At 39.9% G+C, this 19545-nt stretch overlaps 1 protein-coding gene across 5 annotated transcripts in view; it reads right to left on the bottom strand.

The window, feature by feature from the left end:
• Window positions 1-19545, bottom strand: part of PCDH9 (protocadherin 9) — a 1019420-nt gene that overhangs the window by 420418 nt on the left and 579457 nt on the right. The window lies entirely within an intron of this gene.

Genomic DNA, 19545 nt, shown 5'->3' with positions numbered 1-19545 from the left:
ATTTGAACAAGGCCAATCTTTCTACAAATGTGGCAAAGCACATAGCTGATACCAAACAGAAAAGAAGGAAACTGAATATAGAGTTTATGATTCCTATACTGCTGATTCATTTGAAGTTTTTTTTTTCTCCTAATGCTTTTGTATTTTTTTTTTCTAGTTTATATTCTCTCTACTCTAGCCAGGCATTTTACTTTCTATCCTCTTTCATAAATTAAAAGAAACTGAAGATGAGAAATATATCCAAGTTTCTTTTTTCCCCATCCTGCCTGCAGAAGCCATTCCTACGTTTGAATATGCTCTTATTAAATTACATGCATATTTGTTGGCCACTCTCTGTCTTTACAACATGTACTGTTTAGTTTCTATTTATAAACATCATGGATTGCAAACTGAGATGCTTCCACAAAAACATCCTTGGCTTAGTTTGTATGCTGGTCCAATTGGCAAGAAACAGCAACCACATTCAGGGCTCTCTCCTCTCTTTGGAGAGAAAACTGTTGTGGAAAGTGAACCTCTGCACACAGTCATTGAGAAATCTGAAAGCACTGTGATTGGAAGTGCCAATGTGGCTTGCTTAGTAAGGATTTGTTTTGAAAGTGCAGCTTCAGGATTATTTACTAATTAAAACTGTTTTACCACAGAGAAATCCCTTGAGATTCGCCTCTTGTTTCCTTGGGTGCAGGAGCGTGAAATCATGGATGAGCGAACTATAGCACCATAATTTGCTTCTGTCAGTTTAAATGTAAAGGTTTGAAGTGAACTGGTGAAATTTGTTTCCAACAATTTTACCCACCAGTAAATGCAATTTAACTTTATTGTAAACTGTAAAAATATATCCAGCTTTCAAAAACTCCAAATCTGACATTGGAAGGCAAGGCTTGGATACCATTTTTTCCTCCTAGTTATACACACTAGAGAAATGAAGGTATCAGACTTTGAAGGTGACATTCATAATAAGACAACAGATGCAAATTTTTGACATCCAACATTAAGAGGGAACACAATGACTCTATTTGGATCAGAGTCAAATTTCCTTTCCTCCTTTCTGCTTTCCCCAGAAAAGGATCTTTAAAAGAGCAAAGGGACATGCACTCAAAGAGGGGTTCAAGACTATTTTATTTACCCCTCTTGTTCTCAGAAGTTATAATTCTGAAGAAAACTGCTATTGACATACTGGTAGAACTGGCTGGTTATTCCCCACAGGAGGTATGCACGGTAAATGTAGCCCCTTCATTGAGAAAGAGATCTTACAGCCCTAAAAAAAAAACTGTCTTAGGTTGAAGACTGAGATATAAGTTTGATTTTTATTTCAGTTATCAGGAAAGCCCAATAACAAGATGGAGAGACAAAATATTTCCCACAGTTTGTCTCACTCGCCATGGTTACGTAAACTGCTTTTCGCTTCTTCCCCTGCTTTTTTTTTTTTTTTTTGCTGTGCAACATTTTATTTACGTTTTCTGACAGTGATAAATATATTAATAACACTGAGTTGCTAGGAAAAAGAGCAGTTTACAGCATTGTAATTTTATTAATAGAACATTTGTATCAGTCCATTATGATTACATGGAGAGCTAGAGATTGCCATTTTGCATAAGATTTGTATTTGGTAGCATGCTTCCCCAAGTTTCATATTTTTACAGCATTCATTGGGTCTTACTGGTATTTTCAATGCATATTTTCCCATCCCAAATACAGCCTAATGCCCAAACCTGAAATCTGATTTCAACAGGAAGACTGTGAGGATTCTGCACAGTCATGGTGAGGCCCAACAAAGTGTGTGGATGGTCTTTTCTTAAGACTGGTCTGCAGGATCAGGGTCACAGTATTCTGAACCATCAGATAATGGTCACTTCTTACCTGCAAGTTAAAAACTTCCCTATTTTTTGCCACCTATAAAATTCTCACCTAAGGCCCTGATCCTACAGTGAGATGTATGTGCATACAGGGTACCTCCTGCATGAACTTCCTTGCAGGACTGGGGCCTGGATCAGCTATCCAGGGTACACACCAAGCATTTTCCTGGCTATATCTTGAGTATATTTTGATGAATATAAATCTTCTGGCTCCCTTCCAGGTTCCAACTTGGGAGGGAGCCAGAAGACTTCTTCTATTCATCAAGATATGCTCAAAAGAATGGGGTGTATAGTTGTGTCCCTTCGCTAAATCCTCAGATACACCATCTGAAAAGGTGTCCCATGATGTTGATGTTATATTTTCGCTTGCCTTTAGGATCAAATGATAGGAATAAGATTGCCCTAATAAACTGTACAACACTGCAGTTAGGTGAAGTTACTGCATTCATGAGAAATATTTGTATATATCCCCCTTTCCCCCCACACACACCATTATAGTATGGCCAGGGCAGGATTTCCATTTTATCCCCTGTTCATTAGTGTACCTTTGCTTCCAGCTGTACAGTTTTGTTTGGAGTTCAAATTTGGTATTTTGCATACTTAGTAAGTTAGGACCCAAATACAACATTAGAAGTCAAATGAACTGTAACAGACTGCCAATGTGGGCTCACCAGACTGGTTTGAGATACTTACTCTGGGCTAGAAACAGTGCCGGTGAACTCTGAACGACCCCAAGGGTGGAGCAGGGGAGCCCTGCCCTGTGGAGAAGGGGAAGCCAATTGAAAGAAGGGGTTTTCAATCCCCTCATTCACATGGAAGGGGGATGGCCAGGGTTGGGGGCCCACCACCCTGAGCCCTGGTTGGCCATTTTGCAAGCCAGGGAGGGACTGCCGGATGGGATAAAAACAGCAGTCGAACTGGCATGAGGGGCTGCTGACTGAATCCGGGGAATGGCACAGGAGGCCTAAGAAGAGCTGGGGTGAGCTGACCCAGCAGAGGGAGCAGAGAGACCCCTCTGAAGAGCCTTGAAGGCCCTGGTAGAAGAAGGCAGCAGCAGTCGGCCATGCCTCTAGCCCTGCAGCAGAGAGGGAGCAGCGGCCAGGGCTTAGGGCAAAAAGCTGGCGCTCCAAGGCCCCATTGCAGTGTGCTGGATGTACCAGGCATCCCAGAGGCTAGGGGTGGCAGTCAGCCCCCCACTCCACTGTGGAGAAGAAGCAGAGGCCAGGAGTGCAGGTGGCATCCTTATCCAGAGCAGGGAGCTGGGCCGGTGAGTTGAGGAAACCCCGCACTTTCCCTGGGGAAGCTGGACAGCATCAGGCAAGGCGCTGGGATCCTGAGGAGCAGCAGAGCACCAGGGCAAGGGTCCTTGAGAGCTCAGGGCGCAGGCCAGTGCTCAGAGCAGGATTGGTGAGCCGTGGGACATATGGGGTGCCTGGCCAGTCATCTGGAGCAGGGGTTTGAAGCAATGACCCCTGGGAGCTGCCTGTGCTGCTGACCCTCTGCCACTGACTGCCCCAGAGGGGACTTAGCCCTGTCCCTTATTCTGCAGCTGATTGTCATAGGATGGAGTCCCTGAGCTTTGTGCTTGGGTCATGCTGATTGCTACAGAAGCCTACTCTGTTGCTTATCTTTTTCATTACCACAGAGGGTCACCCTTCAGCCTCTTTGCGGGGTTGGGGTTTGATACAATTTGATTGCTGCAGAGCAGAAGAGCCTACACTGTTGCAGTCTATCGCTTATTGGGAAGCCTGTTGGAGCTGAAGGGAGTGACCACCTTGCTTCCTTGTGGTAGCACTTCAGCAGTGGCTGAAAGCTGCCAGTTAACCTACCTGTGGTTCTTGAGTCAAAGGTTGACTAATGCATTCTGGTTTGTTTTGTGATTCTGGTTATGCCATTTAAGTTCACTTGTAAATAACCTTTCCTATTATTCTTGTTTTGTAAATAAAGTGTAAATAGTTAAATCAGTTAAGTGTTAGACCTTCTTGGGACCACGGCCTGCTCTGTGGGGAGCAGGGGCCAGCTGGAAAGTAAATTGGTGCTGGCCAGAAGCCCTGCCCCACTCTAACCACACCATTCCTGCTATTGGGCAGGAGTGGCAACTATTGGGCCGCCACCCAGGTTACGTAACTTAATTTCGTCAGTTATCTCCTCAGTGAAAACTATGCATTTTATTAACTGTTTCTCCCCTAGAAGGACACTACTTTTTTATAGATTTGATCCTCCATCTAGGTCATCACAACCAAGCTATGTCAAAATTGTGTGCAAGCTTCCACATAATTTAGCTAAGAAATGGTCTTGCTTATACATCCATATAGCTAAAATTGTCACCCAGTCTCTCATCATCTCACATCTGATTTCCACAACATCTTTTTCTCAGGCCTGACAAATATAATCTTTTCCTGCTCACAGCCACTCAGAGTACTGCTGCAAAGAGTCATTTTCCTAGCCATCACTCCTATTCTGTCATTCCTCTCTCTACCTCTCTCAACTGATTCCCCCTTTTCTACACATAAAACAAACTATTTGTCTTCCTCTTCAAGGCTTTTCTGGCTGATCTCCACCTCCCCTACCATCTCTCATTCAGCATTGAAAACTTGACTTCTAACTCAGATAAAATCAGCCTCCATCATCCAGTTGTTACATTTTCAAACAAGCACCATTGTGCTTTCACTCCAAGTATTGCTGTGATTTGGGGAGCTCCCTGTACTTACACACAAAGGTATTTCATAACCCCCCTTCAAACAGCATCTCATTGAAGTTCTCCTTTGTTATGATACCCATAAAAATCTGACAAAGGTTATGCCACTAGTGGCTGAGACTGCTTCTTATCATGCTGACCAATATTGTCTTCTTGTCTTTTTTGTCTGTATTCTTTGTGGCTTTTTTGAAGTATGTGGATTATACCAAATCTAAGGAAGGATTGTGTTTTTGATCTATCATTGTATAAGACCTACCACAACAGGGCTTCTAAGCATGGTAATGCTACAAATAAATTATAATAACTATTATGAAATAATATTATGAAATATAAGAGGATTGGTGCATGTGAATGAATTCTGAATCGTAGCTTCTCACTTTCACCACTTGAAGGATGTTAATGTTCATTATTTCAATGTGAACAGTCCTCATTCTACTGCATAAGCACCACTCTTTGGTGTTTCTGAAAGAAAGAACAATAAAAACTAAGGGAAATTTATCTAGAAAGACAGCTGTTTAGATGACTGTGTACTGTCATATTGAGATGTACAGTGTAGAAAGTCAATTACAGCTACCATTATCAGATAGATTGGTGTTTTGATGCCAGTAGGTATGAATTAGGGTCAAAGAAAAAGAAAAAAGGGGGAAAAATGGAACTTATCAGCTCATTTCATTTTCACTAACATGCATGTCTGCTGATCTTCACTTAAGGTGGAAGGAACCCTTATCCATCCAATACAGGGATAGCAGAGTTGTCAATCCAAAGTCCTACATTATAAAAGCTTTCTTGCTGACTAATCTTCAAAAACAAATTATTATGGTTCTACTCAAAGTCATAACAGCAGCAATTCCACTGCTCAATAAAGGTGAGGTTGAAAGAAGACTAGTTGATTGAAATTGGAAGGCCTCTGGCTGTCTCAGGAACTAGACCTAGATTTCTCTTATCTATTTCTTCTACCTCTCTGAGTTAGAAGGAGGATTATGTTCTCCTTATGCAAGACTATCCTCCCTTGGAGGCATTTTCTAACTTTTAGCCATCATACTGAACAGTTTTTCTGTCATCTTGAATGGGGACCTTTTGCTAGGGGAAGGTAACCTTCTGCCACTGTAAAACAGGTATAAAAGACTACCAAAAGCAACAGGCAGCAACTTATACTTACATAAGGCAACAGAAAATTGGACTCAGAATGTGTTAGAAACTCATTCTGTATAGACTTCATGATACACACACCAATAGTCCTGCTGCCAGTGGACCTTGTGGTGATTATGGATCTAACCACTATAACTTGGCAACACTTAATATAGAAGATCATTAGGATTAAAGCCCTGTTTTACAGGGGTTTTTTTTAAGGTGGCCCTCCATGCATAATACAAATTGTGAGGACAAGTTACCTCATTACAAGGTGAATATAGCCAGAACACCTTAATTAAAATAATCTTTGCCCTAAAATGATTACTTAATATGTTTTCCTGAAGCATATCAAATTTTTTTTTTTTTCTTTGTATTTATTTATTTATAATTATTTAGACCCAGCTATCTCACATCTTGGCAGCTGCTCCTCTCCAGAGTGTAAAGTTCCCTTTTAGTCGATGATACTACTGCTGCTTCTTAACTAAATACAAGTTTCAGCTGAGCATGTATCACTGAGATCAGTTTGACTGTATTTAGCAAATTTAGTCTCACAAAGTTTAAGGCAAGAAGGGGCCCTTTGGTGATCTACTCTGACCTTCCATGCATCAATGACCATTGAATTTCATGAAGATTCAGCTGTGTTAAGCCCAAGGACTTTTGTGAGTAGTTTGATCCCCAAAAGACTAAACCATGTGCCACTGGCAGAGGTAGGTAAAGAACTAGTGCTCAAGACCTCTGAAATGTCAGGGAACTCAAAAGGCACACTATTTATAAATACCTTTTTGAATATTATAAGGCATGGTGGCCTAGCAGCCAGGTCACTGGCTTGGAATTTAGGAAACCTGAGCTGTAATCCCAGCTGTGCCAGGATCCTACCAGCTGACCTTGAACAAGTTATTTTCTCTCTCTGTACCTCTGGTTCCCTCACTTCTAAAATGGAGTAATGATACCACTCTGTCACAAAGCAATTTGGAGACTGGCTGATTAAAATGAAGCCACAAATTATTTATTTTACACTTTTTGTGGGATAACTTAATTGATTACACACATAATGCAGTGTCTTTTCTTAAACCAATCTTACCTACTGAGGAGTGGTCTACTCATTGCTCCTTACTCTCTTATACTTACTTATTCCTCTGTACCTTGATTCAAACTCATACTTTGTGCCAAGTTGTAAGAGTCCCACAAACTTCAAGTTCTACAATTCTAGCCCTGCTTGTCCTCTAATGCCAGAATCCATCAGTAACTGCAATAATCACTAAATTTAATCAGGATTCATTCAAATGGTCATTATAATGGTTAATAAAATAACATTATTAGAAAAAAATGCAGATGGGCAAATTTGAAGTTGTAAGGACAGATGAATTCTGAAATGGACCCTTTCACTTCATCTAGAGGAACTTCAGCTACTAAAAATCAATGCTGTGGAACAAAACTGTTTTACTTCAAAGTATCTGCGGCCTTGCTCCTATCTACTGACTGCTAAAACTCAGTCAGTATACAGGATCATAATTTCTTCGGTATGCGCACTTAAGAAAAAAGTGCTTGGTAAAAAAGGAACCTATGGCATTATCATTTTTAATTGGAGAATTCAATGTAATCAACTTTGAAATTGTTCACAAAGTTCAAAAATATGCTGCTTTTGTGAAAATGTCATTTAAGAGAAAAAGGAGGGTCTGACAATTCAAAATGTCCCTTATTCAAATTTCAGAGCTAACATTTTGGTTTTTCTTTTTGAAATTAATTTCAACAGGAACAAAGGACTTTAAGGGAACTCACCTTGAGTTAATAAATCTGCTCCTCTGGTATCACAGACAACATTTTAATTTAATCTTATTTCATTTTTAATTGTGTTTTATAATGTTTAGCTAAGTATAAAGTAATAAAAAATACTCTGAAACAATGGGGGTAGTTTTATTTCCTTCAGAGAAATTAAGAATTTGAAAGTTTGATCTCATTTAAAATGATGACATCATTCCAGTGTTCAGAATTCTTGTTGAATACACCATTTCCATTCCACGCACAGTTGTATTAATAAGTTTTCAACATGAATGGCTGATTTTTATAACATTCTTCTCTGCTGCTCTAAAATTCTTTCAAATCAGTCTGACAAGACAGCAAACATGAGACAGAATTGGTAACAAATAGTAAGTGCAGACCCCACTGTTCAGCAGAGAACAGAAACTAGCATTGAAACAGTAGGGAAGTCTGATACAAGCAGAGCAACAAAGACACGAAAGTCAACTCAGTGGGGTACATCACCATCTCAATTCATGCCTAGGTTAGTCACATGCAGAAATCCCTGCATACTAAAGTTAGAACATATTCCAATTTTTGTATCCATACTGTGTACCTAGGAGTTTCTGAATAGCCTGCAATTTAGATTACAAGCTGAACCTCTACCATATAATAATTGAAAAATAATTGAATTTATTAGAAGCCACAGGGGGCAGTACATTTAATAGATGCTGAGGCTCCTAGTGTGTAGTATTCAGAGCTGTCACATCTGGAAGAGGCATGCAGTATTGTTTTTATTTCATAAATTTATCTTAATTTCACACTCCTGCCTTTTATCAACATGTCATATGGATGGGAAAAGTCATTGCCACACTAATTAGTAATGCATGCAAGGGAAAAAGCTGATTTTGGAGCAGCTGAAATAATTGTTTCGTTTGTAACTCCATGATAATATTTTGTATACTCAAAAAATGTTTTATACATTTCTTCCTCACAAGAGGATTTAATTTATTACTTGAAAATGAATATCTTGATCCAAAAAAGCACAAACTGTAACTGAAATATGAAAAACTAGGGCAATATTACACTTGGGCTGGATTTGAACTACTGTATACAATTGCATTATGAATACAGATGCAATGACCCAATTGTTTGACATTTAAGTCACAGCAGTTACTGTTATCTCTTGGGATGGTAGAGCCAAGTCCATGGGGCCTCACCAGTCTACATTAATTCTCAGGCTCCTGGGTAAACAAGGATATGAATTACACTTTGTGAGCCATATTCATACATGTCAGTGTTAATCTAACACACCAAAACTCATTTTGCCTCCCAAAGTAGCATACAATAAGTAATTCTTTCTTCAATTATACATTCATATGGGAATCTCATTTTACATCTTATTCATAAACAAAAAAGATAAAAACAGTTAGAAAATACTTGATAGCAGAGTTTATGACTCCAGTAAATCATACTTCTGCCATAAAAGTTGAGGGGAGCATTATGTGAGGTTGTGTTACACTCCAGGATTTTATAGCCCAGAAAAAAATCAGCAATAAATTTGAATAAGGCTATGAAAGGAAGCAGCTGGAGCTGAATGAGAGAAGTGACACCTTTATATGTTATTTCTATTCTATTCTGTTTAACTATAATTTTTGTTTCCACATTTTTAAATTAGATTTTTTTCTTTTTTTTTCCTTTTATGCATAAAGTGCAGTGACACCTTTCTATTTTAACCTGATGTATGTCTGTGACATTTCTTTTAATATCTTCCAAAAAACTTCTGATTATTTTGTTTCTTCCTTTAAAAAAAAAATCAAAGTGATTTATCTTTTACAGAAAACATATTTTTTGACCTAATCCTTTCCCTTTCATCTGAAAATTCCTCATCTTGTCTCTCAAGACTGGTTTGGAACTATAAATCAAGAGATATTTTGTTTAAATGGGAAAGAAATGTATGAACTATTTTTTTCATTATAAACTATAAAAATAAATATAATATGGATTAGCCCATAGCTCAGATTTTAAGTCCCAAACAAAATCTGCACTATTCCAAAGTACAGATATATATTAATAAGGGGTATTGGTTTGGAACCTTTTCTTACAGCATCATTTGTAACATTTATAAAGGTTAATAAAAAAAACGGTTGACTCTTTCCCTAAATGTGCTACATACCTTTTCTGCAAATTTTTGTTTTTTTGGCAACCCTTTAAAATAATGTTCGTAAGTCATTTCAAAATCTAATCCTGAGCCAAACTGTGAATTTAATCCTTCTCCCAATAGCTCCAGGGCCTATTATATAGTACTGGATTTAGAACAGGATTTAGATATCTGTAGCTAAGGGTCAGTAAGTGCTTCTTTTATAAACTTCTAACTTTACAGGTTTAAATGTTTAAATTATCAAAGTGAATAAAATCACCTGTTGATACCTTTGAAGTTAAGAAAAATGTATTGCACAAAGAAAAACTGAGTTCTCTCTCCATTTTTTCAGTGCTTCTTTTCAATTTTTTTAATTCAAACAATGTTTTAAAAATTTACAAGCAAAACAAACCACTTTAAAAGGCACTCACACATATGTCTAAATATTGTTGAAAGTTTCATTTGAATGCAAAAAGAAACAATGCCTTGTTTAAAATTTTGTTATTAGATATTGAAAACTGGATGTGATGCTCTTTGTATCCCTAATCAATTTTAAACTTACACAAATAACTTCTGTACAGATCACACAATTGCACTAACATTTGCGCTACTGTACCATCACAGTAATGTATGGGTAACATATCCAATGTTTTTGTGGCGGGGGGGGGGGACCTCTTTTGAAATAAAATTGAATGCAGATAACATTGGTATATTAACAAGGACAAAATAAAGTTGGTTAGTGCTTATGTTTCTGTGTGTGACATCTTTGCAAATTAAATCTAATCAGTATTTGCAAACATTTTTTAAGATAGTGAGACGTTCTTTGATTTCTCCAAATGATATTCTTTGAGGTTTAGCAACTGCAACATGTATTCTATATGTGTAGCTATGTTTATACAGCTATATGTATACCTGTCTATATGGATAACTATAGATGAATCGATATGAATACTTAGGGCAATTCATCTCGGAACCCACAAAAGAAGAAGGAATTCTAGACCTAATCTGAGTAATACACAGGACTTAGTTCAGGAGCCATCTGTTTGAGAGCTGCTCTGTAGTAGTGATCATAACTTAATAATTCAACATTCTAAGAGGAGGGAGTTAGCCCAAAAAAGTCCAACACATTGATATACAACTTTAGGAAAGGAAATGACATAAATTGAGTGAGTTACTGAGAAATAAAAGTTTAAAGCAGCAGTCAAAAATCTCTGTATGGTTTAATAGCAGACTTAAGGAGGCATTCAAGGAAAAAAGGCATCCTTCAAAAATGCTAGGACTACAAACTCTGGCAGGTCAAGTGTAAAAGCAAAAAAAGGCAGACAAAAAGAGTCTGAGGAGTGCCTAACAAAAGATTCTAAGGTTAAAACTTTTAAAAATATATCAGAAGCAGAAAGCCAGCTAGAGAATTGGTAGGACCATCAGATGACCAAGGAGTAAAAGGTGACTTCAGGGATGATAAGTCCAGAGAAATGAAATGAATTCTTTGAATCAGTTTTTAGTTCATAAGACACTGGGGAAGTTTCCATCCAGGATCAATCCTTTCTAGTAGATGACTCTGAACAGTTGGACCACTGAAATAACAACAGACAGGTTTTAGACTAGACCAATACATTAAATACTAGTAAGCCACCACAACCAGGTGACATTCAGATGAGGGTCCTTGTCGCAGGGCACCTCGGTGCTCCTGCTCCTGGGGAGTAGGAACTGCCGGGGGGAGAGAGCCCTGGCAGGACACAATGAGCCCAGATGAGGGTTGCCAGGGTAACGAGCACAGCTGCGGGTTGCCGGGGCAGCTAAGGAGAGCCAGCTGCCTGTAGGACGCAGGGCCTGGCCCTTATAAAGCCCAGGGCTGAGGCTAGGCTGGCAGTTCCCTGCCAGCAGCTGGAGAGGCAGGAGTTCCCTCAGCCAAGATGTGGAAAGAAGCCTGATTTGCAGGTACAGCTCACAATAGCCCTGAGAGGATTGAGCACTATGGTTTAGCCAGGAGGCTTTGTGTTTAAGTTATAGCCAGGGGTCTTGAGGTTATGTTTGGCTCTGTTATTACACCGGTGGTTTGGGTGAGGCTGTAGGGGTTGGAGGAGGCCTCATAAAGGGGCCCCACGGGAGTGGGGGGGCCCCAGTGCCTGAGGAGGGTGCAGTGTCCTCATAGGGACCTCAGAGGTGTGGGGGCCCTGATGCCAAGAGGGCGCACTATTCTCATAGGGGGCTCACGGAGTGTGAGAACCCTGGCGCCAGTAAGGGTGCCAGTGAAAACGCAGCGCCAGCGAAGGCGCAGCTGGCGGTGATGAGCGCAACCAGTGGGTTGCGGGCGGGGAACAGAGACCCTGGGTTGTGAGCGGGGTATGTAGACCCCTGGAGAGGGGCGGTTTTGTGAGGCCCCAGTGTGGGCATGACGAGCCCCAGAAGAGGGGCACTGCTAGGAAGGCCTAGCGTAGATGTGACGAGCCCCAGGAAGGGGGAGCGCACTTTAGAGGAGCCCAGCATGGGCCCAACGGGTCCCTGAGAAAAAGGGGGACTATTGAGAAGCCCAAGGTGGGCACGGTGAGCCCTGAAGATGGGGAGCGCCATATTGAGAAGCCCAAGACAGGCGTAGTGAGCACGGCTGTAGGCTAGTGAGGCAACAGCCCTCAAGCAGAGGCAGGGTGCTGCGGTTCTCCCCGGAGAAAGGGGATAGCAGCGCGTTGAGCCAGGATCAGAGAGGGTAGCTGTGTGGTTGGCCTAGAAGAGCGGAGACCCGCTAGAGAGAGAAGGCCCAGTGTGGGTCTCAAGAGTCCCAGTGAGGGACATTGTATTAGGGAGAGCCCAGGAAGGAGCACTAGTAGAGAGACATATGGAGAAGGCCCAAGAGTGGGCTAGATTGCAGGAGACGGCCCGAGGAAGTGGGCGTGTATTGTGACCGGACAACGTCTATCCCATCTGCGAGGCTTGGGGCGTGGTATTAGGGGTTGGTAGGAGCCACGCGTAGCCCATAAGGCTAGGGTGCCTGGGGAGCACCCGTCATACTGGGAGACCACAGGAGTCCGGAAGAACCGTGGGGACAGAGGTCCTGAGTAGCCGTGCCCAGGGAGTCATAGGCAGCCTCCCAATCATATTTTCCAGCAAGACGTGGCGGGTGAGAATAAGAGGGTGCCTTGGGCCGGCCTTGACAGGGAGCGAGGGACCTCAAGGAGATCACGGCCCTCCTGAAGGACCCCGCTGTGACAGTCCTAAAGTAACTCAACAGGTAAAATTGAAGAACTGCTGGCAATAGTATGTAATTGTTACAATGGCCTCTGTGCCAGAAGACTGGCAGGCTGCCAATATAACTTCCATCTTCAAAAAGGGGCTCCAGAAGTGATCCTGAGAACTACAGACCAGTGAGTCTCACTTCCATCCCTGGTAAGTTAGTACAATCAATAATAAAAAATGAAATTAGCAGTCACATGGACAAATAGGATCTACTGGGGAAGAGCAAATATGGTTTTTGTAAAGGGAAATTCTGCCTCGCATCTGAGGGAGTTCTTTGAGGGTGTTAACAAGCACATGGACAAGGGGGAATCCATTTGACATAATATATTTGGACTTTCAAAAAGCACTCACCAAGGTCCCTCACTAAAGTCTTTTTTACAATCTTTGTTGCCATGGGATTGGAGGGAAGGTTCTTTTGTGGACTGAAAGCTGTTTAAAAAAGATAGGAAGCAAAGGGTAGGGCTAAATGATAACTTTTCAGGATGGAGGGAGGTCAGAAGTGGGGTCCCACCAGGGTCTGTTCTGGGCCCAATTTTGTTCAACATTTTCATCAGACACATATTTAGAGTGAAATATCCAGGTTTGCAGATGATTCCAAATTATTCTAGGTAGTCAAATCCCAAGCTGATGAAGAACAACTAAAGAAAAATCTCACCAAGCTATGTAAGTGGGCAAAGAAATGGCAGACAACCTTCAATATTGACAAGCGGAAGATAATGCACCTGGGGAAAAATAACCTCAGCTATACAAACACAACCCTGGGTTCTGAAGTAGCTGTTTTGAGTCCAGAAAAAGACCTTGGAGTCATTGTAGATAGCCTCTAAAAAATGTCAGTTCAATGTGCAACTGTGACCAAAAAAATCCACAAAAGTGTTGAGCATCATTAAGAAAGGAATTGAAACCAAAAAGGAGAACATCATTACACCACTATACAAATCCATGGTGAGCCCACATCTTGAATACTGTGTGCAGTTCTGTCCTCACATCTCAAAAAGGCTGTAGTAGAATTAAAAAGGGCAACAAAAATGATCGGGCAATGGAGCAGTTATCACAGCAGGAGAGACTAAAAAGGCTAGGACTTTTCAGTTTGGAAAGGAAAAGGCTGAGTGGGATATGATAGAGGTCTAAAATCATGAAGGGTGCGGACCAAGAAAATGGGGAACTGTTGTTTACCAAGTCTCAGAATACAGAAACAGGGGGCACCTACTGAAATAGGTGACAGTTTTAAAACTAACAAGGCAAAGTAAATTTTTAACATAACACACAGTTAATTAATGGAATTCATTGCTACAGGAGGTGTTACAGGCAGATAGCATGTTCATGTTCAAAAAGGGACTAAATAAAATCACGTGCACTAAATCTATTAATAGCTCTTGCACAGAACAATTGGAGATGTTTCCTCTGGCATCTCTACACCAGTAATGGCAGATCAGTCTAGATACAACTGGTGCAATTTTCTTTGTAATATCCATCTCTGCCACTATAAGAGACAAGATATTGGGCTAGAGGGACCATGGATCTAACCTAGTACAGCACTTCTTATGATCTTATGTAAATAGACACCCTTTTTTCTCTGTACATTTGTTGTGCAATACCACACACCGCGATAACAAATATGGGATTTTAAAAAATATGACTATACAGGAAGTGCTCTCAAACACACAAAAGAACAAACAGGTTAACTGAGAACCATTTCTAATACACATACCTTCATATCTGCACACATATGCACAGAATCAGACTATAGTTTACTGCTGTCAAGTGATGACCTGAAAAGCTTAGACAGAATCATACAGCAGTGGTAATCAAAGTATAATAGAACAGAACTTCAGCGATTATGTTTCAAAATCTGAGAAGCCTAGTCTTTTCAGCTGGACCTTTGAAAGACATTTTTTTACTTGAGCAGTAAAATCAAAGCCAGACATCTCAACCTGCCAAGACTCAAATGTGGGATTCAATAAACCCAAAATGAGGGACACAAAAATCTATTCATGCAGGAAACTTAAAATGACATGAAATTCATTCTTTTAGGCCCCCCACCCCAAAAACAAAAAATTAAAAACCCTCTCCAACCTCAACTCCACAATCCTGCACTAAATAATTTTCAATAATAAAAGCAAAGTGGTGCCACATTTGTATAGAACTTAATTACCTTTAGGACCAAACTATGTAACGTTCCTTAAAAAAGGAACAATTGACAACTATGATCAGGTTGGTAGGATGAAACAATATGACTTCCTTCAGCCCTTGGTAGTTGTAAATCTATTTATTCAGTTATTTTTACAGGACTGTTTCTGAGACATTGGACATAGGTTTTCATTCAAAGTATGCCAGCAGCTAACAATTCAGATTCCATGTAGCTCTCTATGAACGCATTGAAAGCATTTGAAAAAGGACTTCAGTAGATATGAATGAAATGAAATAAAAATTATTAAACTCCAATAGACTTCTTCAGGGAATCTGGATAGCATTTAATTAAGAAACATCTGGGTTTAGTTGAGGGAGTTTTCTAAAAATCTACATACCCCAGTTAGATCAAGCTTAAAATAAGAATTTCACATTTTATATTATTTACAGGAAATGTAAGATTCTCAGAAGTACTTAGATAAAGCTGTGAAAATATGGAATTATCACTTTGCTCCAATCTTGAGGGGAATGTTTGTGGTTCTTTACCTTCTGGTTTGTATCGCAAACCAAACACTTTCTAAATATATTTACTTATCTGTCTAGCCAATCACCTGTCTGTTGTTACTGTCAAAACTAATGCAAGTGCACTTAGTGCTTACTGTAATGCTGTCTGTTTTCACTATGGCCTCATATGGACATTCAGTTTCTCTTGGGAGAGTTGCTGCTCTCCCAGCAGAAAGCATTCAGGCTTTTTTTCTCTCAGAGTAAAAATGGCCTCTCCCAGAGAAAAATAACCGGGGAACAACCAAGGTTAAATCACTCCTGGGAGTGTTTATCCTGGGAGAGTGGACTGTATGTACATGCTGTGGCTTCTCTCAGAAGAGAACATGGTCCACCAGCATGCCCGCCCTCCACCTTGGGACTGTCAGTCACTGGACTCTGATGCTCTGCTCCTGCAGGGAACAGAACATTCCCCATCACAATACACACACTGTGCTGCAGAGAAACACAGGATGATTATGGACAGTCTGGGTCAGCCAATCGGGGCTACCCTATGCACTGCTGCCATCTGTCACCAGGGAGACTAAAGGAGCCTGCAGATCATGTTGAGATGTGTGCACAGTTCATCCGTCCATCCTCCCTCCCCCCTCCCTGCCCCCCACACTTCCCATGACCGCACTAGAAGTTCTCCATTCTTCAAGGTCTCTGCTTTTAAATTTCTGTTCAAAAAGCTGTTGTAAGTTTTTCTACCAGGAGAACAAATCTGGGAGAATTCTCCCAAATTATTTGGCTGTGTGTACACAGCCAAAATCAAGTATGCATGCAAGGCACAATTGTATATATACTTGTTATATTGAACACATCTCTAACAACCTCATGCCTTGAGGCAAAGTCAGTTAAAGTCAATGGCAATATTTCCATTGACTTGAATGGGTTTGATCAGAGTTCCTGATTGGACTTAGCTCTACTTTCAGTGAATAGACATGGTTCTATTTTTAGTAAAGTCAATACCTTCAGTGAGAATGGGATCAGGAAGTTTCTTCAATGCAATAAAGCTTTATTTTTCTTATCAGTGACATATGTTATGGTATTTAGAAAACTGTAGGGCCCAAAACAAATGTTACCACATAGAAACTTGATAGCCAAAACAATTTTCTGGCCCTTATAAATCACTCCCTGACTTAAGATGTACAGCACAAATGTTACAGCAATGGAAAACATGGCTGCTATTTAGATCAGGAATTAATTTTAGTGCAATTACTTATGCCTTACTATTGTGGTAACATTAATTTGTTTTGCAATGATATACTCTCACCATCTGCTTTTGAATATATGGTCAAAGAAAATATAGATATAACTATGCTATTCAATGGAATAACACAAACATACTTCATCCAGCTGTTAGGAGTATAACTCTATAACATTTATATGCAGGTGTTAATACATAGCTTACATTTATCTACCTCACAGGAATGTTATGAAAATTGATGTCAGTAAAATTCTTAGAATGGGCACTAATTAATATATAAAATATACCTTTTCTAAAAATGTAGTATTCCGAAGTGTATATAGAGGTCTCTTACTGTAAATCAACACCCATTATGATCACTATAGGATAGCATATCAAGAAGATGGTTAACTATGGTAATTTCAGTTTCTTAATAGTATCCTGTTACCCATAGATCATAGTTACTAGTATGCTCCAACTGTCATGATTGCAGTGATTTAAATCAGTCCTCTAAAAGGATATATCAGCCTGTTCAACAAGGCTAGTGCTGCAAAGCAGTGCTTACTGGTGAATCTGAAACCATAATGTTATAGTTTATGTTTTTAAAATTCTGCGGTGATTTACCAGAGTCATTTCAAAGTTTTTGCACATGCATGCATTCTCATTTTGTCAGCATTTAGAGTCTATAGGTGAAGTCAGACTTCCTGAGAGACAGCTAACATTGGAAATTAATTAGGTCATGCAATATATGTTATGTATTAGAAAACGTGGGCCCACATTTTCAAAGTAGTACATGACTAACTGTGAATGATCAAATTCCTTAATGCATATTTGGAAGATTGGGTTGGCCATGTTGGGGGCTTTTTTAACTTGTCTATGTTGATTAAAACTTGAGTGAGAAAACAGTACTTTACAATTAGCCACTCTGAAGTGGCTACATAAGTCAAGAAAAAAATGGTATATTTTTGGGGCATCATGGAGAAACTGTGTCTTAAGGGATTTGAGTTATAAATATATTTATATAATGGTTAAAAGTTTTAAAGTAGAGTTAAAAGCCCAGTGTAAAAACAGTTATAAACACCTTCAAGAAAAAAAGTTAACCCCATAAGCCTAGTGCTGATTGGGGTAAGTGGAAATAATTGTGAATGACCCAGATAACAACAGTTAGTTGCTAGGAAATCTACTCATGGATTAGGATGCCATTGCTAGTTACCACACAACTGCAGAACAAGAAGATGCTCCCTAGCGTACATTTATAACCAACCCTTTTAGGATCTGCATCAAAGTATACAAGAACCTGGGACACATTAATGAATTTATCATCACACCACTTTTATTTAATTGATTTCCATTTTACAGAAAAAAATTAAGTTCTCTGATGGCACACCGGTTACTTGCAGACAGGCACAGAATCCAGATCTCCAAGATCACAATCAGTACTTTAATCTTATTACCTTCTTCTACTTTGTGCTCACTCTCTCTCTCTCTCTCTCTCTCTCTCTTCCTCAATGAAACACATGTCTAGCAATTTTGAAAATGAAGCATGTTAAAGTTCTACACTACTGTAAAATGTTGGCATTCTATATTAGAGGAGTTGTCCCAGCTAATTTTGGCTTACCTGGATTAGTTTTTGGCTATGTCAATAAATTGTCCTTAGCCCATGTTATATCTGTAGGACATATCCATAAAATGATACCACGTTGTTAATTATAATTTCCTGTTCATTTTAATGACATTTGAAAAGCTTTTGTAGCTTAGTAAATGAGCCACTCAGTCTCCTTTTCTGCCTGGTTAGCGCCTACCAGCAAGTAACCATGTACAGCGGGGATACTCTAATTACTGGCAAAAGCAAAGGTCACCTAATTCCAGGCAATGCAAATAGCCTAATTATATTGTTTCTTAAGGACTTTTTCAGACAAGTGTCAATCAACAAAAGCAGCAAATACTGGAAGAAATAGTCATATTTAGAATAAATACTACAAATTTCCATATATAGCATGGTGCAGTGCAATGAAATGACACCACATGAAATTGGTTGATACAGAATTTAATTACTATGCTGCATAATGGGGAAACTACAGGGTACTTAAAAATTTACATGAGAACTCTTTCTATATACCTTTCAGCAGTTACAGCTTCATAATTATATACATGAACACTCCAGTTGTATAGAAAAAGCCCATGATTTAATGTTCCAAACATTTTATTCTATAAAAATTGAACCTTTTAGTATATCGGAATTTCTCTTTATTAATCTGGAAATCAGGAATGGAAGGGAAATGACACATAGCAGAAATCTTAACTGCGATGTATATGATTATTTGAAAGCTGTTTCTATTGATACATTGTGGCAAACTGAACCAAACAAGTACTGGAATGATATTAATAAGGTGAATTTCAATGTCTTAACTAGAACATTACATACAGGATCTCAGCCCTAGCTTACATTTTTTTTCCTTCCCCTCTCTTTTAAATCCTACCCACTATGGGCGTGTCCACACATGCAAGCACGTGAGCTTGCAGTGGCTCAAATAGAAACGGCGCAAATTTGAGCCAGGGCTTTTTGCCTCAGTGCACGTGCTCGGATGTGCATTTTGTTATGGAGCAAATTGTGCCACTAGGGGCAAAATAGCCCTTTCTGGCTCCTCCCAGATCTTCAGCCAAGGGAAGCTAGAGCCCGGGGCCAGCACCTTATACTGTCCTCAGCAGTATAAAAAGCTGTCCTGTCCTGGCCCCAGCAGTATAAAAAGCCAGCCTGGCAAGTAGCTCAGGGCTACTAGCTCTCAGGAGCTTCTGGGGCCCAGCCAATTGGTACCTGGGGACACTATCCCTTGTGCCAGCCGGACTGCTGAAGCAGCCCTGAGAGTTCCCTGCACCCTCTACCCAGTGCAGCAGTCTG

The sequence above is a fragment of the Alligator mississippiensis genome, chromosome 1, assembly GCF_030867095.1.
Source record: "Alligator mississippiensis isolate rAllMis1 chromosome 1, rAllMis1, whole genome shotgun sequence".
In the NCBI taxonomy this organism is placed as follows: Eukaryota; Metazoa; Chordata; order Crocodylia; family Alligatoridae; genus Alligator; species Alligator mississippiensis.
This window is presented reverse-complemented; position numbering and strand designations above follow the sequence as displayed.